We start from the raw sequence: 27,417 nt of genomic DNA, 5'->3' as shown, positions 1-27,417 counted from the left end.
TTAGGTTCATACCATTTCTGTCCTTTATTCAGCCCATCTTTGTATGACATATTCCCTTGGTAACTCTAATTTCCTTGAAGAGATCTCTAGTCTTTCCCATTCCATTATTTTCTTCTATTTCTTTGCATTGATTGCTGAAGAAGTCTTTTGTATCTCTCCTTGCTATTCTTTGGAACTCTGCATTCAAATGGGTATACCTTTCCTTTTCTCCTTTGTTTTTTGATTCTCTTCCTTTCACAGCTATTTGTAAGTCCTCCTCAGACAACCATTTTGCCTTTTTGCATTTCTTTATCTTGGGGATGGTGTGGATCCCTGGCTCCTCTACAATGTCAGGAAACTCTGTCCATAGTTCTTCAGGCACTCTCTCAGATTTAATCCCTTGAATCTATTTGTCACTTCCACTGTATAATTGTTACTTCTTCACTAAAAAACCCCTAATATCAGGGTCACTAAATGGGCTGCCTTTGTTAACAGAGTTGGTTTGTTTCTCTAAAATAGTGCTAGTCAGAATTTTATAAACAGCTCTTAACATCACCTAAAGAAATCATAGTATTTCTGACTTTCTTAACTGATGAGATTCCAAAATTGACTAAAGTTCCAGACGGTTACTCTTAGTTATACGAAAATATTTATAGGTGTTGGCATTGGTCCTTATAATAAAACATGCTGTGGCACAGCAAATATTCAAATATTCTCATTAACAAGACACTAAATCATGTTTGCCAAAGTAAGCAAAACATTTGGCTATAGAATTCACAATAATATGTTCACCCCACAAATCTGTGAATTTTCAGATTATGACATTTTCACAGTTTCTGGCTAGCATTAGCTTGATCCAACTATGAAACGTTAAACTGACAATTACATGAAGAAGAAAACTAATTTAACCAAATTGACTAAACTTGATCAATGGCTTTAAGATAAAGTGTTATGAACCTTTAATTACAGGATAGTGTATTTATTATTGTGAGGAGCAGAAACACGAATAAAAAGACACAGACCCTCCTTTCAAAAAAATTTACAATCCAAACAGTTAAGCAGGGACTGGCAAGATAATGGAAGCCTCACGCTTTTGCCATCTAGTAGGATGGTTTTGGATTTCTCAACCCAGAGCAATGAAGGACCATGTTAAAATGCAGAGGCACTTGTCATCTCTGGAGTTCCACTGGGTTTGAAATCTGATACGTGTACCACTTGTGTGACTTTGGGTAAGATAGTTTCTTCAGTTCTTTGGTCCCTCATCCTTATGTGGAAATAATTATAGTACTGACCTCAGAGGTTTAATGTGAAAAGTAAATAAGATAGGTGTGCAGATTGCTTGGCACATAATATGTGTAGCAACAAATAAAGGTTAAATATATTTAAGGAATAAGGGATACATTAAATAATAAAGCTGTCTTTTCTTTGGCAAGATTTAAGAAGTTAAGCACTTTGTAAAGTGTTAGATTTAGATGCCTACATTCAAGATGGATGATATAGAATTCATGGACTAGAAAGGGAAAGAAGAATTTCTAACTCAGTGCTCTGAGGCAATACTATGAGTGAGCTGGTGATCTTGGATAAATGAACAAGGAGACAATTTGGGAAATACTGATCAACTATCATACCCTAAATAAGTGTACTGGGCTTCACCCAATGGTTTGATTAAAATGTCTTAGATTTTTGTAGAAAACACAGAAAAAGCAGAACTACAAAGAACTAGATAAACTCGTTAAGTGGCAGAACAATTCCTAAAAAGACCTCAGAATATGTAAATATTAATCTGAAAACAACAAATATCAACAAACTTTTGGACTTGGCTTAGAGTGCTGTTTTGGGTAGAGTAGAAATACCATAAGATTGAAAAGTCAGAAAGGGGGTTTGTATTCTCACTCTAACTCTCATTAGCAATGAAAGATCTTTGCCTCCTTGACTACCAATATCTTCATCTGTAATTGGAGGATGTGTGGATAACATATAAAGCCTTCCACCTTTTGCTTGGCACATCCAAAGGGTTCAATAAATCATATGATTAAGAACCACTGCTATTTTTACTGTCGTTTCATATTTGTGATGAGGTGAAGATGGCTACAGTATTTTGTTTCCATTTTAACTCATCCTGGAAATACAGGCGTACTAAAAAAGCATTTGATTGGTATTTTATATAAGAGATAGTTAGTTATGATCTTTCTGACATGAGACACTGTATTCTATAATTCTAGTATCTACCCTATCTATAGAAGATGAGCTTCTAAAATGTATTGCATATTTCTACTTTCAAACATGTCTATATGTGGGCGGATAAGTTCCTGATACTCCAAGATTCAGTGAAAACAATAATGATGACATCCATAGTTAACTTATACACACTCTAGTATAAGTCAGGTACTGATCTAAAGCACTGTTCATATATGAACTCATTTAATCTTCACAACAGCTTAAAGAAGTTGGTACAATTATTTCTGTACTTTGAAAATAAGACATTTCAAACACATATATCTGAATGATTTGCCTAAGATTCAGCAGCTAGTAAATAACAAAGAATCCATGCAAGTACAGGTTTAGAATCTATGCAATTTGCCCCTGAGAATAGAATTGATTTGTTCTGAAGAAGCAATGTCAAAATGGAGGTATATTTGAAATATTTCAATTCGCACTAGATCAGACAGCAACAGAAATTAAAAAAACTAAAAGACAGAAGCATTATTTCTATTATTAGTCCTATGGGAATAAGTCATTTGGATTCCCAAACAACTGGTTTTTAAATTAACTCCGGAACATAACGTACTCAGAAAATGCTGATTCTATATAATAGCTGAACCATAAAGCAGAATCATCAGTATCATAAGTTATTATGAACAAAGGCATATAGGAGTTCAGAAGAAGAATAAAGCTTTGTTTTGATGGGGAATATCCAAGAAAGCTTTAGGGTGAAAGTGAGCTGAATCTTAATATATAAAATAGAAACAGTGAGGAGCCAAAGGGGAAACAGGAGAGAATGAAATTAAATTTTCTACAATCTCCATCTCATTTGTTTGTTTAATCCTCATCTTATTTGACTTTAACGGCATTTTGGTTTCTGAATGATCTTTGTGTACCTTTTCTATACATACAGATACTTGCTTTTTCATTACAGTCATAAACATTAATCCCAAAATAAAGTTCACAGGGAATATGGGAGGTGGGATCCTGTCTTTTATGTTGAGAATGCAATATTTTTAGCAGATAAGAGTATTTGAGTATGCTAGGGAACTTCTAAACTTTGTAACCTTCATTTACAAAATCTGCATTTAGAAACATCAATTAAAACAGTTTAGATTATTTTATAATTCATCACATATTTTTACTAGTAATCGTTTTAAGTGGTGAGCTGATGAATCAAATATCTTAGCAAGCATAGGAAATAATTACTTTAAAGAATTATCATTTTAAGATTAGAAGCTAACTGTGAAGCTGCAATAAAAACGTACTTGGTAGAGAATTTTATCAAAAAGTATTATTATGATAAATAACACATTAGAGAAAAGATATGTAAGATAACAAGGCTGTGTTAATAGCAAAGTTTTGTTGCAAAGCAGTAAAAATTGATAACCCTGTAATTGTTTAACAGAGATTAGACATTTAAATTTTTTAATCTATTTGCTAATCTGTTTTCTCACTTTATTCTCTCATTAACAATAAATAGCTTGTAGCTTCTAGAAGAACCAAAATAAAGTATGTAGGCGAGAGCACTGCTGAGGGCTAATAATTTCATAGCAGCAGCAGCTCAATTCAATCAACATTTAAATCTAGAGGCATCTGCTGCTCCAGATCAAAACATTAACCCATTGTTAGATTTCTCACATACTCATGATGAACGCCACCCATGATTCAGAAATGAAAATTAAATCTCTCATTGAGAAATCTTTTCCTAGTTGTTCCATTGTTTTGAGTGTGTTATAATTTTATTTAAAAAGAAGAAATGGCCATCCTGAGTAAAAAACAATTCAATCTTATTATATTTTATAAGGGGAATATCAAGTGAATAATACAATGTTCAAATATTTCATCCATCCATCCATTCAAACCAATATTTGTTGAGTGCCAATTTCATATCAGGCATTACAACTGGTTCTAAGACCTAATGAAAGGAAGGAGTTCAGACGTGTTGTAGACTTACCTTGTGATAGCCACTGTGGTTTCAGACACAGTCCCTGGCCTCAGGAAGTTCAATACCTAATTAGAAAAAAAGAAATAAAAACTTGGATTCATGTCAATGTATGGCAAAACCAATATAGAATTATAAAGTAAAATAAAAAATAAATAAATAAATAAATACAATTATTTATATTCTAAAATTGTAAGTGAAAAAAAAATTCAAACCATAAGTTATCTTCACAAAATCATATTTTCACCATTATTTTTTTAGGTGGGGGGACAGAGAGGAGAAAAAAAACAAGATGGCTAATAAGAAGTTGGTATCAATTTTATGTCATACAATTTTTAATTGAAAGAGTGAAATATCAACTCAATATAAATATCTGTTTGTTCACATGCTGGAAAGTAATGACTATTGAGCATCTTTGCAATTTTGAATGGGATTATCATGTCTAACATAAAATGGTTACCTTAGCTACTTACAACATCTATTTCATCAAGTCTAACGAGTGTCATAGTTGCTTCCTGAAATTACATAATACATGGTGGTTCAAGCCTCTAAGGTTCTTAAGGGAATCACTTAAACCATAGTAGCCAATACAAAGCACATCTTTGCCTTTCCTACTGATCTTGGGACTGACTCACATGGAAGAGTTCTAAATCTTATCAGCATTATATTTATGGAAAATAGTCTCATTATTAATTTTTCAAAATTCATACACTGAAATGTATAAAAAAGCACTTTGTTTTAATTTCCTGATGGAATTTAGAATAGAATACCCTAATGATTCCTGTTTGTTTTTAGAATAGTTTCCTTCTGTCTAGACCACCTTCTTCTAAACTTTTTTCTCATGTTCAATTCTTATTTCTTCTTCAATTCACAGAGAAGTCATCATCTCATGGAAAAAGCCTTCCTTAACATCCTGCTTCCTCCAAGTTATACTTTAATGTATTTTTTAGATAATACAACAGCTCTGTGTATTTCCTTATCACATTATCTTGTATCATAGAAATTGGCTAGTTGTTTAGAAAACTGTTTCAATTTCTTCCTGTTACAGAGTCAGGTTTTATATATATATATATATATATGTATTTTTTTTTCCCCAGATAGATGTGAGATGTGACTGATTCCTCACAAGGGAATATAGCTAGATATAAACCATGCCATGTCAGTCCAGGCCTTAAAAACATCTTATACATGATTCTTTATTCTTTGTTCCTATCTGTAGCTGCAATCCCTGAGGACCTACAGAAGGAAAGATTCCTAAGAAGGAAAGAGCTTAGTCCTTTGTGCATGCGTGCTAAGTTGCTTCAGTTGTGTCTGATTCTTTGAGACCCAATGGGCTGTAGCTGCCAGGCTCCTCTGTTCATGGGATTCTCTAGACAAGAATATTGGAGTGGGTTGCCATGCCCTCCTCCAGGGGATCTTACCAACCCAGGGATTGAACCCACATCTCCTGCAGCCTTTGCATTGCAGGCAGAGTCTTTAACATTAAGCCACTGTGGAAGCCCACCTTGTCCTTTGGTCACATCTTTCAGAATCACTCCTTACTTCTACTAATAAAATCTTCATACCAGAGTGTTACAAAGATGACTATCACCTGACCCTGACTAGAAACATCATTGGCTCTGGGATTTCATGTAAATAAGAACTAAATTTTAGCTATTTCTTCTAAGTTTAGTTGATGTACAATGTTATATAATTTACAGATGTACAATGCAGTGATTCACAATTTCAAAGGTTATATTCCATTCATAGTTATTTTGAATATTAATATGGAATATTGGTATATTCCCTATGTTGTACAATATTGCCTTGCAGTTTATTTCATACATAATAGTTTGTATCTCTTAACACCCTACCCCTCTAATGCCCCTCCACTGTGCCCTCTCCCCACTGGTAACCATTAATTTGTTCTCTATATCTGTGAGTCTATTTCTTTTCTGTTGTTGTTATCTTCATTAGTTGGCTGTAGCTTTTAGATTCCACAAATAAAGTGATATCATGCAGTATCTGACTTTCTCTGTCTGACTTATTTCACTCAGCACAATACCCCTGAAGTTCATCCATGTTGTTGCAAATGGGATAATTTCCTTTGTTTTTATGATTATAAAAGTAGTCCTTTGTGTGTGTATGTATGTATGTATGTGTGTGTGTGTGTGTGTGTGTATGTATATGTGTATATATATATATATATATGCCACATCTTAACAAATAATTTAAAAATTTTCATGGAAACACAAAAGATCCAAAATGGCCAAAACAAAATTGAGAAAGAAGGAATCATGCTTAATGACTTCAGACTACATTGCAAAGCTGTAGTCATCAAAACAGTGTGGTACTTTCACAAAAACAGATCAATAGAACAGAATAGAGAGCTCAGAAATAAACCAAGGCACTATGGTCAATTAATCTATAACAAAGGAGGTAAAAATATACAATGGAAATAAGACAGTCTCTTCAATAAATGGTGTTGGGAAAACTGATAGCTGCATGTAAAAGAATAAAATTAGAAAATTCTCTAACACTATGTTCAAAAATATATTCAAAATAGATTAACAACATAAATGTAAGGCCAGACAGTATAAAACTTTTAGAGGAAAATGTAGGCTGGACACTCTTTGACATAAATCATAACAATACTTTCTTTCTTTTTTTGATCTGTTTCCTAAAGCAAAATAAAAGCAAAAATAAACAAATGGGACCTAATTGAACTTAAAAGCTTTCTATATATCAAAGGAAGCCATTTAAAAAAAAGAAGCCAATCTACTGAATGGGAGAAAATATTTGCAAATGCTATGAACAATAAGTGCTTAATATCCATAATATAGAAACAGTGGATACAATTCAACATCAAAAACAAACAAACAAAAACACCCTGGTTTAAAAAAAAATGGGCAGAAGACTGGAATAGACATTTTTCTAGAGAGGACATGCAGATAGCCAACAGGTATATGAAAAGATGCTCAACACTGATGATCATCAGGGAAATGCAAATTAAAACCACAATGAGATATCATTTCACATCTGTCAGAATGACCATCATCAAAAAGAATACAAGGGGACTTTCCTGGTGGTCCAGTGATTAAGACTCTGCCTTTCCACTGCAGAGGGTAAGGGCTTGATTCCTGACCAGGGAATCAAGATCCCACAAGTTGCACTGCCAAAAAAATTAAAAAACTAGCAAATGTTGGCAAGGATGTGGAAGGGAACTCATACACTGTTGGTAGGAACGTACGATGATGCAGCCACTGTGAAAAACAGTATGAAGTTTTCTCAAAAAATTAAAAATAGAAGTAACGATGATCCAGCAATTGCAATAAGGGTATATATCCAAAAAAAAAAAAACAAAACCAAAAACACTAATTAAAAAAGATACATGCACCCCAATGTTCACCACAGCATTGTTTATAATTGCCAAGATATGGAAATGATGTAAGAGTTTGCCAATAGATAAATGGATAAATTATAGTTCTTTGAGCCATTAAAATAGTGAGTAAATTATTACAGCACTTAGCCTGCACAGACTGTGATTGTTTAATCTGCTTGGTCTCCCCTACTATAAACCAGAGTACTCTCATAGAAACAGGTTTTGTTCTGTTCTAGATTATGGCTGGAACACAGTATATGTCACATGATGACCATTTCTCTCTATTTTTAAGTAAATTGAATAGTGTATGGTAAAATGTACCAGGAAGATTTCATAGGAAATATTGTCCTAAATACAGTGTTCACAGTTTTTACATTGGGGAGGGGTGATGCAAGACTTCACTGGGCACAGTCTTCAAAATACCTTTTAGTAAAGATCTTAAAGGTAGAACTTGATTTTACTTCAGAGTTCAAAGCAAGTGGTAACATTAAAAAAAAAAAAATTGCAAAACTGTTTTCCAGACTTCTATTTGCAGGTTTGGGTGGGATGGTGAGAGCATTTGTAAAATATTAGTCAGAAGTAACTGACTCAAAAGCTCCTTGCCGTAGTTGCAGTGATTTGAAATGTCCTTCAAACCGCCACTGGGGATTTAGCGCCAATGGAGAGAAAATGAAAGGTAATTTTCTTTCCTTTTCAAAACAATAACCAATCACAGAATCCAAGACCTTCTGCTCTTCTCATAGTACAATGAAATAGCTTTTGAAGTTCAGACAAAATAGAGACACCTGACAAGCAATATGAGCCTCAGTCAGCAAGCACCCGTATACTTATTGCCAACACATCTCTTTCTCCCGTTCATTCTACAGCCAGAAACACTTTATACACTGGCTCCTTTTGGGAAACCACCTGTTTGAGGCCACTTTCGAAAGGGCTCTTCATAAATCTCACCCATCTGTCTTTTTTTTATCGTCCACATACTGGTTAAATTTAGTTCTGTTTGGCAGAACCTAGCTTTCAGACATATAGTTCCTTTACTCTCAGCCCTATTTAAAAAAGGAAAATATAGGGAAGATGGTCAGATCTCCCTGCTTCTTTTCTGAAGAATTAAAAAGAGGAGGCTTTTCCTGCTTGACATGCAACTGCACTGCCTTTTAACCTGAGGTAAAAATCCTCAAGCCCTATTCCACAACTCATTTAGATTATTGCTGAATGACACCTTTAGGCTAGATTTTATGATAGCTTTTTTGTAGTTCACTTGCATCAGTGTTAATATATCATTTACACTGGCAAAGCACTTGTCTCTTTAGTGTCAGGCAAATGCATAACTGGGTTTGCCAGTTGAAGCCATTTCTCAGAGTTTTTATAGACATGAATGCAACTCTTTTGCTTCTCCGACAATTCCAAAGCTACCTTTCGTCTCTGAGTACAAATATCAATGTAATCACCTATTGATCTAGTAGAGGGGACAACAGAAAGTATGTAACACCAGCCAGAAAGAGCAAAGATTCAATTCTTTCTAAGTCATGCTTCATGGTTAGGTCAACTGAACTTCGTACATGTGGCCAAAGTGCAAACTATTCTCAATTATCTTTTCTTTTTTGAAGGCTGAGGATAAAATAGATCACAAACTTTCCTAAGTGGTAGAAAATGGATTTTTGGCAGTTGATTTCACCAAGAAAGCATGCCCTTCAGCTCATGGAATATGCCTGATGCAGGTGAGAGAATGAACACGCAAGAAAGGAACTAGAATAATGGGGTAGGTTCTTTCATCTCTGTGTATGTGTGTGTGCCAAGCTGCTTCAGTCATGTCTTACTCTGTGCAACTCTATGGACTGTGGCCTGGCAGGCCCCTCTGTCCATGGGATTCTCCAGGCAAGAATACTGGAGTTGGTTTCCATACGTTACTCCATGGGATCTTCCCAACCCAGGGATGGAACTCGGAATGTCTTAAGCATCCTAAATTGGCAGGTTCTTTACCACTAGCATCACCACCTAGGAAACCGAGTTCTGACTAATTGTTGCAGCTAAGGAAGCTGTAAGAGCTAAAGTCAATAACTGTCAACAGCAGAACTGTCCATGGTGAGGTAAAATCTTGGCTGATGCACTTTTAGTATTTACGGATATATACTGAAAATTGTTCTAAGAACTTCTGAAGGTTTCCCTTTACTTTGGGAAAACCCTATGGCTTATTTTTTTCCCTCCACAGAAAAAACAAACATGTCATAAATAGCTTTTCCTTTAGTGTGTTTTACATCCAAAGACTATCATCTTTTATTTTATTTTTTAAACAGAGTGAGCTAGAATCAAATCACATTATTTTACTTTCTTACTCATAAAAAATGCTTTAGGTTTCCTCACTGTAATTTTTATCTTTGCTATATGGCATCCCTTCTGTTATAATGTGAAAATTCCAAGTTTCATTAATGACTTGTAGCTTTATTTTATGTAATAAGAATATTTTAATTAAAATACTTCAAACTTTAAAAAGGCATTTTAACAGAAAATCTGGAATTCAAATATATGCTCTAGTGTGATGCATTTTACAACTCTATTTAAACTAGAAAAAAGTTTACTTCATATGAAAAATTTTCTGCTGTTAACCCTATTCTAAAACACCTCCAAATCTTGATTATCAAAATAGCATGTCATTTTAAAGCCGTTTCTACATTAACCATTAACACAAGTAGACGTGACCCTTTAAATTAGTTAAAAATGACTTTTAATATCAATATTAAAAAGATTTCATCAGGAGAGGTTTTATTCATCAGGAGAGATTCACCTTTATTCGGAATTGTTCGCACATGTTTTTCTTTGATGCCATTTTCATAGATTCAAGTTGGTACCAGATGAGCAATGGTAGGTAAGCAAACATTCAGGAAAAAATAAAACTTGAAATATCTAAAAGTACCTGTGTTGAAAAGTATCAGATCTGTTTTTCATATGCATATCATAGAGTAGAAAAGCAGGTTAGATCAGGAAGAAAATATATTTTACAGTTTTGTCTTGTCAAACATGTCAGAACCCCTAAGTAACATAATTTGTCCCTTCCTTCTTGCACTCTCTCTTTTTTATTTCATTCCTTTTCTACTATATATGTAGTAGATTGAATGATTTAGAGCTTTATTAACTGAACAACGAATCCTATCTTAAACCACATTGCAATTAACATAGAAACTGAGGAAAAATATTCTACAGTAATAAAGGGTACTGTAGTATAAGAGTTTTGTAACACATATGGCAGGATATACTAACTGGGATAGCAAGTGGGCCTCTCATCACTAAAGGATGAGAGGCTTTTTGACCATGTGTTCACGTATTTTTTTTTTTTTTAAATAAGAGTTTTTTGGAAGCCCAAGTACTTTTTAAAGCATTTAAAGTACAGTGCATAAGGAATGAATCACACAAAAGCAGACACCAGCGTAACCACATCCCAGGTCAAAATATAGAATATTTCCACTGCGACAGAAACCCCATGCTGCCCCACAAGTCCATTTCTCCTCTTCATCAAAGGTAGACAAAGCATTATCTTCATTTTTAACCCTATAGTTCAGAGCTGCCTTGAACCTTAATAAATATAATCACATATTACTTATTGCATCGTGTCTGGCTGTTTTTTTTTTGTGTGTGTGTGTGTGGCCATGAAGCCCAGCACTGCACCTCCTATAGTGCAAGTGGAGAGTCATAACCACTGGATTCCCAGGAAAGTCTCCCACACTTCCTATACCCTTTCTATTGTTGATGAACATTGGGTCTTTTCTAGTTTAGAGCAATTACAATTAATGCTGCAATAAACATCCTTGTAAGTATTCCTTGGTACACGTGTTGTATATAATGAGTGGAATTGCTGGATCATCTGGTATGCATATGTTCAACTTTTAGTAGATAATGCCAAACTGTTTTCCAAAGTGGTTGTAGCAATTAAACTCCCCTGAAATATACGTGTTCTTTGCCAGTACGTGGTAGGGGTACTTGCTTTAAATGTCTAGATCATATCAGTGAAATAGGAGAGAAGGAATGGAGGCTTGAGGTGGAAAAAGGAAGACTGCTGATCTAGAGTCCTGTTGACTGGTAAGAGAACAATGACCGTGCAGTGAGGGGTCAAGATTTGAAGTCACTGGCAAGTATCTTCCCTTAAAAGTTGGAGAACTCAAGAAGGGTTGGTGAGTCAAGTGAAAAGCATGGTAATATGTAGGATTATGATGGTGCAAATTAATCTGGCAATATAATTTTTGTGCAAAATAAATTGTGTGTGTAGAATAGACACAGTTGATGTTCTTTCACAGGTAAATAAAACCAACAGATAAAATAGGAAGAGTCTATGCATGAGAATCATTAGAAATATCTAGAGTGATAGATTAAAGAGGAAAAATATCACAAGAGTAAGTTTGCTACAAAGAACTACTTTAATATCATTCTATCAAGAATACATCTTATTCTTTTGTGATCAATTTTGAACATATTGTGTCTCAGAAGGGATATCTAATTATACTATTTTTTGATAAGGGAATTTCCCATTGGTGCTTACTGAACTGTTTTAGTAAGTGATTGCTTTATAAGGTAGTTATTTTATGATTATCCAATAAAGTCTGCCTTTAAAAAATATCCTCTAGAGCAGGAGCAATCACAGGTTTTACAGTTGAAGGAGATCTTGGACAACATCTAGTTAAACCTTTTCATTTCACAGATGAGCAATCTAGGTGCACAATTGCCCAGTTACTTGATCAGGCTAAGGTACTAGTTAATGCTAATGCAGAAGAATCCAGGCCTTTTGCTCTATAAGATAATCATCATAAATTCACTGTATTAAAGAAACAGTGAAAAGTGTCTTTCTTGACTTTCCTTACCTGGCCTATTTTTACACATCTATCAGAACTCATCAGAGTTCATCTACTTTAAGATGTCCTGATCTCTTTACTTTCATCTACTTTAAGATCTCTGATCTCCTCTCTCCTCAAGTCTGAGTTAAATGTCATATTATGCCTTAACTGACATTTTATCATGACTTCTATCCTGAAATTATCTATATACTTATCTCTTTGCCCACCATGTTGAGAAACCAGAAGATAGGGACTGCTTTTTTCTCTGCTCTTAGGCCTTATCATTTCGTAAAAACTTAGTACTTGTTAAATATTTGTAGAATGAGCTAAATGTATGAGAAATTGGCTCATAATCAGTTTGATATGTATTTAGCTAGAAATGGAAGACAAGATTTTACCCATTGTGTTAGTCTCTTGGGCTGTTTATTGATACTTCTACTTCTCTTCTTTTCAGGCACATGGTAGAAATATAGTTACTTGTGCCCTTGAAATTAGTACTATTTGAGCAGAAGTAACACGTGTTACTTAAATGAGAAGCCTTTAATTGCCATCAACTTGCTCTTCCCTCCCTCTAGTTCCAATGAACTTGGAGAATCTCTGGGTGAGGAAAACAGTCCTTAGCCAACCCATAATAGACACGTAGGATGACTGAGAAGTAAAATTTTATTGTTTTAAGTCAATAGGATTTTAGAGCTGCTACTGAAGTATAACCTAGCATGACCTGCTTAATTGGAACAGGCAGAGACCAGGGACTCCAGGAGAAAGTGAGCCTTTGTATGTGGAAGAGGTATGAACCATTGGGTCCAAAGGGTGGACTGTGGTAGACAGCTTCTAAAATGTATCTCAAAGGTCTTCCTCTCTGGCATTTGTGTGTTTGTGGAATTCCCTCTCCCTTGAATGTGAGTTAGACCTGGGATTTGTTTTTACACATACACACATACATGCATGCACACAGGATGCAAAAGTGATAGGATGTTGATTATGAATTTAGATTTTTAAAAGACTGTGGCTTCCTTCTTGATCATTCTTCTGATGTTTTCTTTCTTGCAGCCCTTGGTCTGGAGAAAGTGAGCTGTCATTTGGTGAGTTAACTTATTGAAAAACCTACATGGCAAGTGATTAATGACTGACTCTGGTTTACATCAAGGAGGATGTAAGGTTTGTAAATGGTTTATGAATGAGCTTGAAAGTGGATCTCCTGAGCGTTGCTGAGAGTCATGATAGTATACTTGGAAATGGATCATCTTCCATTTGGGCTTGAAGTGATCCCATTCCTGGCTGATACTTTGCAATATTGTGAGAGATCCTGAGTCAGAGGCATCCAACTATACAACCTTAATTCAACTCACAGAAACTATGAGACAATTAAAAAAATGTATTGTTTCAAGCTGCTCTGTTTTGAGATAATTTGTTGTACAGCAATAAACAACTAGCACATTTTGTAATTCCCTGTGTAAGTACACAGTTAACAATAGTGAAAAATGCATTTAGTTTATGTCAGAATTAAAAATTTCTCTTTTAATTCTTTATTTATAGAAGAACCATAATATAGTTTATACCTTAATGATGGATATATGAATCCAAAGCCATATCAGAATCAAATTCTTACTTTAGTTTTTTGAATCAGTTAATGATATAAAAAATGTACAGATGTGAATAAGGATTTCTGAATCTAAGTAAGATAATTACAAACATAATAGTGATCAATATTTGGGATACTAGGAAGTCAGGTATTTAGGACCTCTTTGATTTTTCCAGATACCATAAAACTTGATTTGTACATTAAGAAGAAACATGGGCTATATTAGACCTTTTTCATGTTGCCCCTATATAAACTGATTTTACCTAAATAGCTAACCCAATTCTTGAACTGCTTCTGAAAAATTTATCAAAATATGGTCAAAAGAGTGCAGGGACAGTAAGCAATGAGGGCTCTCAGGCTATTTTGAATCATATGAATCTGAAAATGAGGTCATGACACCTACACATTTTCCCATAGCTGTTCAATATCAAGAATCCAGGACAGTGCATATTCGGTAAATCAGAGTTAATGTTAAATCTATATAGCAAAGATGAAAAAAAAAAAGCTCTGGGGAAAAAATTACAAAGTATTTTGGAGAAAGAAAGACAGCAGGTCTCATGTGAAAAAATAAACTCTCACTCTGAAAAATTTTCCACTAGCAACCTTATGACAATACAAAAAGGCTTTAACCCCACAGAGGGACACTGCTTAGGTATTAAGCTAATAAGAGATTGGAAGACAGGTATCCTATCTATTAAAAGGATTTTCATTGGTGAATACAATTGTTTTCACATGTTTGAAGCCTACCCTGTTTCAATCCCACCAGGCATTCCTGATGAATACTGCATTTTCTGTGGAAGCGACAATTCATAATTTCCCTTTATTCTTGTTTGTTACTACAAAAGACTCAATCTCAGGGGCTTTGATTAAGACGATGAGACAAAGAATAAAACAAATAGAGTCTGTTAAATGTCTGCCTGAAACCAGAGCTGCACCACTTAATATGAAAGGCTCTTCAAAACCAATAATGAAATAATCACCCTTTCTGCAAGACTGATAAGAAAATGAAGACGAGATGTAGATTTGGGGAAACTAATTTACACTGTTGGAGGAAAGAGGAAGAAGAAGAGCAACGACAGAAAGTCAACTGTTAATAAATATCAGCGACTGCAGAGAAATCACAAGATAAGCTGTTAGCATATGTTCCTCCAGCTAGAATACGGCAATCATTTCTCTGAGAAGAGAAGCTGATAAGCCCCCCAACCCCCTCCAACAGGCAATCATTTTGCATTTTACATTATTTGAAAAGAGCTTGATTATTTTCCTTTGAAAGAAACCAGATTGATTCACATTTACCTGTCAACAGAATGTTCTATTCCTCTGTTTTGCCTGCCTATTTAAAGGCATATGACCTGACTATGAAATTCTATAGACAAATATTTCATCAGATGTAAGTAAATAATAATGAATGACTAGCTCATGTTTTTTATGTGTTTTTTTTTGTGCTAAATTAAAATCCACAGCTTGGTAAATATAACTTGATATTCACAGTGAAGGACTGAGATCATGAATATTGTTTTATTCAAGGTCAAATATAATATTTAAAAATCATATCCAGAGGGAAAATTTCCACATGAAAATGATAATTATGTTATTTGAAGTCTAGTTTAAAAAGGGAACAACATAACATATGATCTCTTGTCATTTTGTAAACCTGTACACATATTTAAAGGTTGCTTTATCAAGTAGGGATAGACAAAATAAATGTACAAAGATAAGAAGTAGGTAGCTTCCCAACCAAATTATATGGGTTTGATTTTACTTGTTGAAGTAGAGTCCTGGGATCCAGAGTCTTAGTGAGACAGTGGTTCTAGAAGAACTTATTTGTGTAGTATTTCTAAATATTATACATATATTGTGCATTATTATCCATTCATGGATCAGTCTTGTGGAGAAGGGGCTTCTGTAATTTAATGAAGCTATGAGCCATGCCATGCAGGGCCACCCAAGACTGACAGATCACATTGAAGAACTCTGAGAAAATGTGGTCCACTGGAGGAAGAAATGGCAAATCACTCCAGTATTCCTGCCTGGAGAACATCAGGAACAATATGAAAATGCAAAAAGATGACACTGGAAGATGAGCCCCTTAGTTCTGAAGGTATCCAGTATGTTAATGGGCAGGAGCAGAGGGCAATTACTAATAGCTCCAGAAAGAATGAAATGGCTGGGCCAAAGCAGAAATGACTCTGTTATGGATGTATCTGATAGGGAAAGTAAAGTCTGATGCTCTGAAGAACAATATTACATAGAAACCTGGAATGTTAGGTCCATGAATCAAAGTAAATTGGATATGGTCAAGCAGGAGATGGCAAGAGTGAACATCAACATCTTAGGAATCAGTGAACTAAATTGCATGGGAATGGGCAAATTTAATTCAGATGACTATTATGTTTACTACTGTGGGCAAGAATCCCTTAGAAGAAATGGAATAGCCCTCATAGTCAATAAAACATTCCCAAATGCAGTATTTGGGTACAACTTCAAAAACGACAAAATGATCTTGGTTCATTTCCAAGGCAAATCATTTAAGATCACAGTAATTGAGTCTATGCCCCAACCACCGATACCAAAGAAGAAGTTGATCAGTTATATGAAGACCTAGAAGACCTTCTAGAACTAACACCAAAAAAGATGTCCTTTTCATTAGAGGGAATGGAATGCAAAAATAGGAAGTCAAGAGATACCTGGAATAACAGGCAAGTTTGGCCTTGGAGCACACAGTGAAGCAGGGCAAAGGCTAACATTGATTTGTCAAGAGAACGTACTAGTCATAGAAAACACCCTCATCCAACAACCCAAGAGATGATGCTACACATAGATATCACCAAATGGTCAATAGTGAAATCAGATTTATTATTCACTTTGCAGCTGAAGATAGAGAAGCTCTCTAAGTCAGCAGAAAAAAGACCTGGTGCTGACTGTGGCTCAGATCATGAGCTCCATATTGCAAAACTCAGGCTTAAATTGAAGAAAGTAGGGAAAATCACTAGGTCATTCAGGTATGACCTAAATCAAATCTCTTATAATTAAACAGTGGAGGTGACACATAGATACAAGGGATTACATCTGGTAAATAGAGTGCCTGCAGAACGATGTAACATTATACAGGAGTAAGGGAACAAAACCATCCCAAAGAAAGAGAAATGCAAGAAGACAAAGTGTTTGTCTGAGGAGGCTTTACAAATAGCTGAGTAAAGAATAGAAGTGAAAGGCAAGAGAGAAAGGGAAAGATATACTCAACTGAATACAGAGTTCCACAGAATAGCAAGGGGAGATAAGAAAGCCTTCTTAAATTAACAATGAAAAGAAATAGAGGAAAACAATAGAATGGGAAAGACTAGAGACCTCTTCCAAAAAAAAAATTAGAGATATCAAGGGAATATTTCAGGCAAGGACGGGCATGATAAAGGACAGAAATACTAATGACCTAATTAAAGCAGAAGATATTAAAAAGAGGTAGAAGAGTACACAGAAGAACTATACAAAAAGGGTCTTAATGAAGCAGATAACCACCATGGTGTGGTCCCTCACCTACAGTAGGACATCTTGGAATGTGAAGTCAAGTAGGCCTTAGGAAGCATTACTACAAACAAAGGTAGCAGAAGTAACAGAATTTCAGCTGAGCTATTTAAAATCCTAAATGATGAATGTTCACACAACCTTACAATTGTGGTCATTTCACATGCTACTAAGGTTTTGATCCAAATCATTTAAGTTAGGATTCAGCAGTTCATGAACTTAGAACTTGAAGATGTACAAGCTCAGTTTCGAAAAGGCAGAGGAACCAGAGCTCAAATTGTCAACACTCAGTGGATCACGGAGAAAGCAAGGTGACTCAGAAAATCATCTACTTTTGCTTTTCTGACTACACATTAGCCTTTGACTCTGCAAATTGCAAAAAACTGTGGAAAATTCTTAAAGAGCTAGGAACACCAGACCACCTTACCTGTCTCCTGAGAAATCTGTACACAGATCAAGAAGCAATAGTTAGAACTGGATATAGAACAAGGGATTGGTTCAAAATTGGGAAAAGAGTATGGCAAAGCTTTATATTGTCACTTTGCTCATTTAATTTATATGCAAACTGTCAGGCTGGTAAATTATAAGCTGGAATCAAGATTTCCAAGAGAAATACCAGCAATCTCAGATATGCTGATAATACCACTCTAATAGCAGAAAATGAAGAGGAATTAAAGAGTCTATTAATGAGGGTGAAAGAGAAGAGTGAAAAAGCTGGCTTAAAACTCAACATTCAAGAAATTAAGATCATGGCATCCAGCCCCATCACTTCATGGGAAACAGAAGGGGGAAAAGTGTAAATAGTGATAGACTTTATTTTCTTGGGCTCCAAAATCACTGGTGACAGTGACTTCAGCCATGAAATTAAAAGATGCTTCTTGGAAGGAAACTTATGACAAACATGGATAGCATATTAAACAGCAGAGATTTCACTTCGCTGACAAAGGTCCATATAGTCAAAGCTTTGGTGTTCCCAGTAGTCATGTACAGATGTGATAGTAGGACCATAAAGAAAGCTTAGTGCTGAAGAATTGCTTTTGAACTATGGGGCTGGAGAAGACTCCTGGACTCTTGCAGTGGAGGGTTCTTTGGACTCCAAGGAGATCAAACTAGTCAATCCTAAAGGAAAGCAGTCTTGAATATTCATTGCAAGGACTGATGGTGAAGCTGAAGCTCCAATACTTTGGTCATCTGATGCAAAGAGCCAAATAATTGGAAAAGACCCTGATGCTGAGAAAGACTGAAGGCAAAAGCAGAAAGGGTTGGCAGAGGATGAGATGGTCATATAGCATCACTAACTCAATGGACATGAATTTGACCAAACTCCAGGAGACAGTGGAGGAAAGAGGAACCTGGAGTCCTGCAGTCCACGGGGTCACAAAGAGTCAGACACATTTTAGTGACTTAAGAACAACAACCAAGGAGCAAAATGTTTCTCTAAGCATCTAAAAACTTGGGTTCTAATATGAGTTCTCCAGCTTATCAAACTGGTATATTCAGTCAATCAGTGAAACATTTTTATCTTTAGTTTTCTCATTTCACCAGATGAAAGATATAAATAAATGAATAATATCATCAAGGACAAATCTAACACTTGACAAATGAACCTGATATATCACAATGATAGAACATAACTTACATATATCATCTATGTATTTGCATATGTGTATGTGTGCATATACATGCATATATATGTATGTGTGTGCATACATATACACATATACATAGATATACACACATATATACATACATATATATACACACATGCACACACACACACACCCCCCTTAAAAAACAAAACATTAAGCTGTCATTGTGACAGCATTCAAAGCTATGAAAACTTTACCCAAAATCTGAGCTAAAGATAATTCACACTGAAGCTCAATTTCACAATGCTACTCAAGTAATTTGCAAATAAATTTAGCTTAAAGTTCAGGTTTACAAAATGAATCAGAATATTCTGTGTGTGGAATGCAAAAATGATCCTATGAAAATGGAAGAATTGTTTTGGTGATTGGAGCTCAGTGTCCATTATCAATAAAATATCAAATTCAACCTAATAAGAGGCCTACAGGAAGGCCTATTTCTACCACGCCAAGAGGAAGACCTATTTCTAGGGGTTCACATAGGAATTATGGTTGCCTCTGTTTTAGTATGTTCCTCAATGAAGTTGATATTAATATGAACTTTTACCATATTCAGGTTTTTAATTAAAATATTGTGGTTTTTTTTTAAACATGAAGATGGCAAAAATGTTGAAACAGTGACAGCTTTTATTTTCTTGTGCTCTAAAATCACTGTGGATGATGACTGCAGCCATGAAATTAAAAGATGTTTGCTCCTTGGAAGAAAGTTATGACATCACTTTGCTGACAAAGTCTGTATAGTCAAAGCTATGGTTTTTCCAGTAGTCATGTATGGATGTGAGAGTTGGATCATAAAGAAGGCAGAGCACCAAAGAATTGATGCCTTCAAATTCTGGTGCTGGAGAAGACTTAGAGTCCTTTGGACAGCAAGAAGATCAAACCAGTCAATCCTAAAGGAACTCAACACTGAATATTTATTGGAAGGACTGATGCTGAATTGGAAGCTCTAATACTTTGGCTACCTGATGTGAAGAGCAGACTCATTGGAAAATATCCTGATTCTGGGAAAGATTGAAGGCAGGAGGGGAAGGGTGTGACAGAGGATGAGATGGTTGGATGGCATCACCGAGTTGATGGACAAGAGTTTGAGCAAGCTCCAGGAGGTGGTGATGGACAGGGAGGCCTGTCCATGGGGTTGCAAAGAGTCCAACATGACTTATTGGTTAAACAACAATATTGTGGGGTTTTTTTCCCCTCAAGTCATCACACAACTTGAACTTTTTCATCTGAATTGAACATTCTTCTCTTTCAAAGAGTATGCAACACTGTTGTTCTTAGCCAGGTATTAACAGTTTTCCTCAATCACAAACATTATTTAAATGCAAAAAAAATCTGTGCATGAAAAGATACTTTTTCAAAAAATATAAATGGATTATTGATTTTTCACAGTGCTAAGGAAGTGAAATAACTGAAGGCTGTCAAGGGCAAGTGGGAACAATTACCTAAAAAGTAATGCTGGAAACACAGTTGTGGGCAGGTCATAGATAAATCATGACTAATTAAATAGAAAGGTTTCATAAATGCTGATGTTTAGAAACATGAGAAAAACATTTTATGCAACCTGAAATTCATTCCTTTACATAAATTATTTTGGAAAATATGAGGAAAAAATACTTCTCTATAGTTCATGGGACTGAAAATTGGGGAGGCCAGGAGTCTAGCCTATGTTTGGTCACTTACCAGTTCTGAGATTTTGAGTGAATATTTAACATATCTGAGCTTTCACATTCTTACGTGGAAAATAAGATAATGTTTCTACCTTTAAGAATATCTGCATGGCATTGTGTGGTAAAAATCACAAGCAATCAAAAAGCTAAATAATTGCTATCATCATCATTTTAAGGTTTCTTCCTACTGTCTGGGATACAAAATGAATTGTATCAAATATGGGACTTCCGTGGCAATCCAGAGGTTAAAACTCTACTGATTGGGAAACTAAGATCCCCCGTGCTGTGCCATGTGCTAAGAAAAAAGAAAAGGAAATAATAAAAATAGATATCATATCAAATAGTCATGATTCTGATCAAATGTGAACTTTGAGTCCATCCATCAGTTCATCCATTCATTACCCATCTAACCAATCATTCAATATTTATTAAGCACCATTGTAGACAAGTCACTGTTTGAAAATTCAGTAATGAAAAATGTAGTATCTCTGCTTTCATCTAGACCATCATGGTCAAAGAGTGATATTGTCTGATGTTGATATGCTATGAAAATATTTAGTTTCAACCAGAGAATTCTGAAACTCACAGCTGAAGACTAGACCAACCCTAAGGCCTATATAACAGTATCATGCTGGCTCCTAGACATGAGGTGCTGGTTTTCTCTTTCCTAAAAGGAAGCATATAAAAATCAGAGTCAGAAGAAGTGCAAAGAAATACAGCTATTTTTTAATATTCACAACAGTTCAATGAAATAAGTACTATTTTAGTATGTGTGCTAAAATCATACACACAAAGCATTCAGCATAGTGCCTGGCATGCAATTTGTGTTCAATAAAACAAATAGCTATATTTCTTTGCACCTCTTCTTACTGTGATCTATTTTCATACCGTATCAACATCAGACAAGACCATTCTTTGACCATGACGGACTCGTCAAAAATAAGACCACTCCATAATCATGTCTGAAAATCAATGAAAATGTGAACTCTGTGAAAAGTAAAAAATGACCAAACACTCCCCGTCTTGGCTCATATGAGTGATTGGACTGTTGCTTTCTGTCTAGTTACAGTTTAAGCCTTGCTTGGTCTTTCCTCCTTCTAGGTAAGATTAAGATACCCAATCCAAGAGTTACCTCTACTTTCTGGCAGCATCTAATGAAGAGTGAGGACCCATTTCTTATACCCTCCCCCAAAGTATTTAACACAAGCCAAAATACTATCACACCTTTACTAAAATATCCCATAACACTCCATGATATATGGTTTCCCAGGCTTTAAAAAAAAATCAATATACCCAACTCTTCAAGTACAGGTATGTTTCTGGAGGACTGGCTGGATGGCTTGACACATCTATGTGCCATCTCTCTTGCTTCCGCATGTTATTATTTGTCTACCCTGCTGTACTAAGTCTTTCGTACCACTTTAACTTCCTTTTCCTGTCATTACTCCTTTCATGTTAAATGGTTCCTGAAAGAAAGAATGAATGTTTTCTTTCTGTGTATCTAATCGTTATGGTTCTTTTTTATAGCCTTAGCCTAGGTTGTGAAAAAATTGCCTCAGGAAAAAATTGGCTCATCTGGCTCAGACGGTAAAGCGTCTGTCTGCAATGCAGGAGACCCGAGTTCAATCCCTGGGTTGGGAAGATCCCCTGGAGAAGGAAATGGCAGCCCACTCCAGTACTCTTGCCTGGAAAATCCCATGGACGGAGGAGCCTGGTAGGCTACAGTCCATGGGGTGGCAAAGAGTCGGACATGGCTTAGCAATGTCACTTTCCCTTTCCGTCAGACAAGGAGGAGATTACACAGCATCAAGATCTCTGATACTGAAGTCTCTTAGAATTCAGGCAAGAACTGAAAGAACATTGGAAGACTGCTAGGAGATTCTGAATTTCTCTAAGAGAATAAAAGCAAGCATATAGGTTTACTCATATTTTTAGTTATAAATCTCTTATATTTACTTGAGTTCAGTTACTTTAATTTCACTTAGATCTGTGGCTTTGTATTTCTTCAATCTTCCAGTGGGTGATTTTTGGGATTATAAATACATTTGGAATTAACTGGGTTGAAAACATGCATTATAAAATCAAAGCAAACTTAAAATGTAAATTTTGTTAATTCTTCTACACTATCCTAAGTATCCAACTAAAATTTCACTGGAAATTAGCTCTCACGTGGGGAGTTTGTAGCCCTTTGTTAAATCTTTATTTTTGCTGTTGTTCTGAATTTTATCCATTTAGTAAACATGAAACCACTTAGAAGTTAAGGATATTTTTGGATAGATAAAGCTGCTGGTAGACACATGAGATGTGGAAATACACCACTTTAGTTTTCTCTCACTCTGAAGAAAGTCAGTCCTGAGAATTTTAGATAATATATTCTCCATAAATATTTTTAGTAACTCAACTTGGAATGCCCAAGATTTTATATTTCAATGGGATAGTGTTACTGAGGGAAATTGGCCCAAATGGAAACATATGGAGGTAGTTTTAACCTAAAGTTAATTCCTACATGTTCTAAAATAAAAATGAACTGGACTGAGACCTTGTGGTTCCATTGGCTGAGGGTGTCCAAAAGCAGTGTCTCATCTTAACAGAACACATCTGAATTTCCCTTCTGTTCTGGATGGATGACTATACAGTATTACTTCATATAACTGGGGGCAGATGTATCAAACTCTTTAATTGAGCCCTGCCTGTATTCTATTATATAAGGTCTGCCTTTGATTCTGAGGTCAAGCTTCTGGCTTCCAGTTTCATCACAGCTTGGGTGCTTTTTAGAGAATTTCTCAGCCACAGAGGAGGATCTAACTTATGATTAATTATGTATATAGCACCAAAGGTATCCATTGGCCTGCAGGTTAAGTGTTATCCAGAAGGCACAGATTGAAAGTTGATTAAGACTGGAAGGGGTTCCCTGAAAATGAGTGCTGAAAGAGATGTAATATCATCCTTCCAGGTAAGAAGACACAGAAGAGGCGATGATCATTGGCTGTTGTATCCAGAATACTTTGCAATATATGTAAAACTAAGCTGATTCCTCAAAGAAGGGTTCTGGGTGCTCTGCATGTGCTACTGCTGGGATAGGAACTGACTTTAGAAAACAAGGAAGACCTTTAAGCACAATCCCTCATTCAGGGACCTAGAACAAAACTCTATTGTGAAAAATACCTTTTAATTACCTTAAGTAAAACTATTAATCCAAATGTCAAATTATATACCTTGGTTCCTAGGAGGAATAAAGACAAGCAGATCAGAACCAAAGTATAAGTGGTAGGAAATGACAAGAGTACCATAAACAAGACCAAGATAAACTTAAACCTAAGGAAATTTTTAGCCATGGGTCACTTTGTTGGAAAGGTGAATGAAGCATCTGAACAAAAAAAATATTTCAGAGATATACCAAGACTAAAAAATTCTTGAACATTTAAGCTATATAGGTCAATTATTTAAGAAATAGGTAAAATAATTTAAAAAGTAACAAGATCTCAAAATTGATTTTATGAAAATGGACACTAACATTGTTTTACAGATACAATACATATATAGGTATGTATGTATATATTTCTAATCCTAGTGATGAAACTGAATGTCCCTGCTATGATCACTGGACATGACATTGAAACTTGCATTGTGATTCCAAGTTTCCTCCTTTTTGCAGTGCAGTCTAGCAAATCTTTGAACTTCTGACTGTATATTGATAATACTATTTACCTATATTGGCTTCCCTGGTGGCTGAATGGTAAAGAAACTGCCTGCAATGCAGGAGAGGAGATGCAGCAGGAGCTATGGGTTTGATCCCTGGGTCAGGAAGATCCTCTGGAAAGGGAAATGGCAACCCAATCAAGTATTCTTGCCTAGGAAATCCCATGGACAGAGGAGCCTGGTGAGCTACCAGGAATCTAAGGAGTTGCTAAAGAGTCAGACAGGACTTGTGACTGAACAATAACAACAATAACAACAATAGCAACAACAAAACACTTTACCTATACAAGATTGTTATTGGTCCAGTGTGGGCATTTAACCGATGACCCAGTTAAATCAAAGGGGCAGACTAATAGGCCATGGTTGAGGCAGAACTTTGACCATCACTGTTTGTGATCAAGGAAATGAGCTGTCCTGGTTCTTTCTGGTGGCCATCTTGGGACTATGAGGAAGGAAACTTGGCAATAACACCAACACGAGGAGGAGGAGAGAAGGGAAGAATCACTGTGAATCTGAGCAGAAACCATGATATCCTACAGGAGGAGTCTTTCTGACCTCTAAACTTTTTGTTACGTAAGAACAAGTGCAATCCATTTTATTGGTAGTTTCTTCTTACATTTCCAAAATGAGCACTCTCTTTCCTTTCTGTCTGGATCAAGCAGGTATTAAATCTCTGCAAATGAAGACAGTCTATATATGTTAGACCCATTTATGGGCTAAGTACTAATTGATACCTCACATATGCAATCTTATTTAACTTTACAGTTCCTAAACTATACGATAAGACAGTCGAAGGCAAGGAGAGTGAAATGATTTGCCTAAGGTACATGGGATTTTAACCAAGACTGTCTGGTTACAGATCTCATTTTTCAAAAAAATTCTTATTCATTATGCCACTGATCAAAGAGATTATAAGTCTTTATGGAAGATATTCCTATTTGGTAGATGTCTGCTAAAAACTGATTCTTTAAAAGGTATCAGGGAGTACCCTGGATAATCATTATTGCTTTTGCAGTGAATAAAATAATGACAGATAGTGGTAGCAGTTGCTTTATCCTTCTAACCAAAAACTGTAAAAAGCCTCAGAACAAAGAAATTATTAAAAGCCTGCATAAAACCATCACTGATTACATTTCCCCATGTGGTTTCCCTCTCTATTGTAGAAATTCTCTCCTAATTCAAAAGAAGCTATTATTAAAAAGCTAATCTTCTCTTACATGAAGAACAGTATAAGCTACAAATATCTCAAAATGTGTACTAAACATGATTCCACTGAAGGGTTAGAATAGCAGGACTATTATCAAGACATAAGGGAAAAGAATAGAAACCTCTGAATAATATAAGAAAATTCTTATCATGAAAAGTGGCTTATTTAACTACAAACAGTGACATCTTCAAAAAAGCATTCTTTTCTTTTTTGTAAGCAACACATAAAACTGTCAGATTCTACCACACACATGTCAAAAGAAGAAGAAAACTAAAATAAATGTTGAAAATAGGGAGCATTAAAAAGCAATGCTGAGCTGAGTGGAAGGAAACAGGAAAATAGGAAATAGAAATAAACTTTTGTATTAGCATTTGGTGTCAAGGTCCTTCCTATATTTATCTTATTGAAAAAAGCATGGAATATGTTTGTCTAGACAAGTTATATTTGGTAAAGGTGAATGAATCAAGCTTCCAAATCAATAATTCTGTTGATCCTAAGTTTATTTTGATCAGTCATTTTAAGAACAATGCAAATATTAACTGGAATGTCTTTAGGTAATAAAGCAACAGTATAGAAAATCCAGTGGTGAATAGAATACAATATTGGAGGCTTTGTGATTTAAAAGAAAGAAAACATTGATTTGTTACTATAGGATTATGAGTATGCTCAGACGTCAAACTTCTCTAACAGACTAAAAAAAATAATAATCTTTCCAATAAAAACAATTAACAAATGTCTTATGAGAATAGCAATGCATTTAAAAAGTGAACATAATGTTCTATTGACTCCAAAATATTATGCAAAACAATTCTGATTAATTTAATTCAAATTAACTGTTTATTTTGACTAATTTTGAGGTGATAATCATATCACAGTCCTTAAATTATTTAACGATAGTCATCAAATGTTTACTCATCATCGACATATACAAAACACAGGTCTAATAGTCACAGTACAAAAAAGACCACAGAGAGGAGTTATAGTCTTTACCTTCAAGAACTTTGTTGAGTATGAAACACTTGTAATTATTAAAAGCAGCAGAATGTGTTGAGTTCACTAAGAGAACTTTAGTTGGGTTCTGGTGCAAGAAGTGCTTATTTTCAATTGGAACGTGAGTAAAGGCCACATGGTAGAGACAGCATCTGGATGGACTTTGGATTGTGTGATGGAGAGGACATGTAGATGTAGGGATCATGTTGGCAGAGAGACTAGGGCTCAGGAATCCCAGTTTTCCAGGAAGAATAACTAATATTGGTGGCATCTCTTCACTCTGCTGAATTTGTACGCTATTGTAACATGGATCTTCCTGCTTGATCTACTGCTCTCTTACATTTCTACAGATTGATGACAAGGTCTGAGGTAAGCTGGTTAGAAATTAACTATGTATTTCCCTTAGCATTCTTATGTATTTAAAAGCTTTCCATTTTATTCTGGAAATCTTTTGTACTGGGTATGGGCTTCCTAGGTGAATTAGTGATAAAGAACCCACCTGCAAAAGCAGGAGACATGAGAGACAGGTTTTGATCCCTGGACTGGGAAGATCCCCTAGAGGAGGGCATGGCAACCCACTCCAGTATTCTTACCTGGAGAATCCTATGGACAGAGGAGCCTGGCGGGCTACAGTCCATAGCTTTGCAAAGAGTCAAGCACTTCTGAAGTAGCTGAGAAAGCACACACGCACAAGAGATGAAACTTGTCCCTAATAGCTGTTTTTCAGTCTTCTACTACTGTTGAACCTAGTTGACATTTTTTCTTACACCAAATTCACAAAGAAAACTGTCATACATTTT

At 35.4% G+C, this 27,417-nt stretch overlaps 1 long non-coding RNA gene across 1 annotated transcript; it reads right to left on the bottom strand.

The window, feature by feature from the left end:
* Nucleotides 1-237: 237 nt before the first annotated feature.
* LOC120860260 lies at nucleotides 238-12,382 on the bottom strand. Its single transcript, XR_005720291.1, has 2 exons — nucleotides 12,349-12,382; nucleotides 238-364 (listed from the first exon to the last, which is right to left on the bottom strand). It is a non-coding gene; the product is annotated as an uncharacterized LOC120860260 (long non-coding RNA).
* Nucleotides 12,383-27,417: the final 15,035 nt, after the last annotated feature.

Source organism: Oryx dammah, unplaced genomic scaffold (genome assembly GCF_014754425.2).
Source record: "Oryx dammah isolate SB20612 unplaced genomic scaffold, SCBI_Odam_1.1 HiC_scaffold_11050, whole genome shotgun sequence".
Lineage (NCBI taxonomy): Eukaryota > Metazoa > Chordata > Mammalia > Artiodactyla > Bovidae > Oryx > Oryx dammah.
The sequence above is the reverse complement of the archived record's forward strand: the minus strand, read 5'-3'. Positions and strand labels throughout refer to the sequence as shown.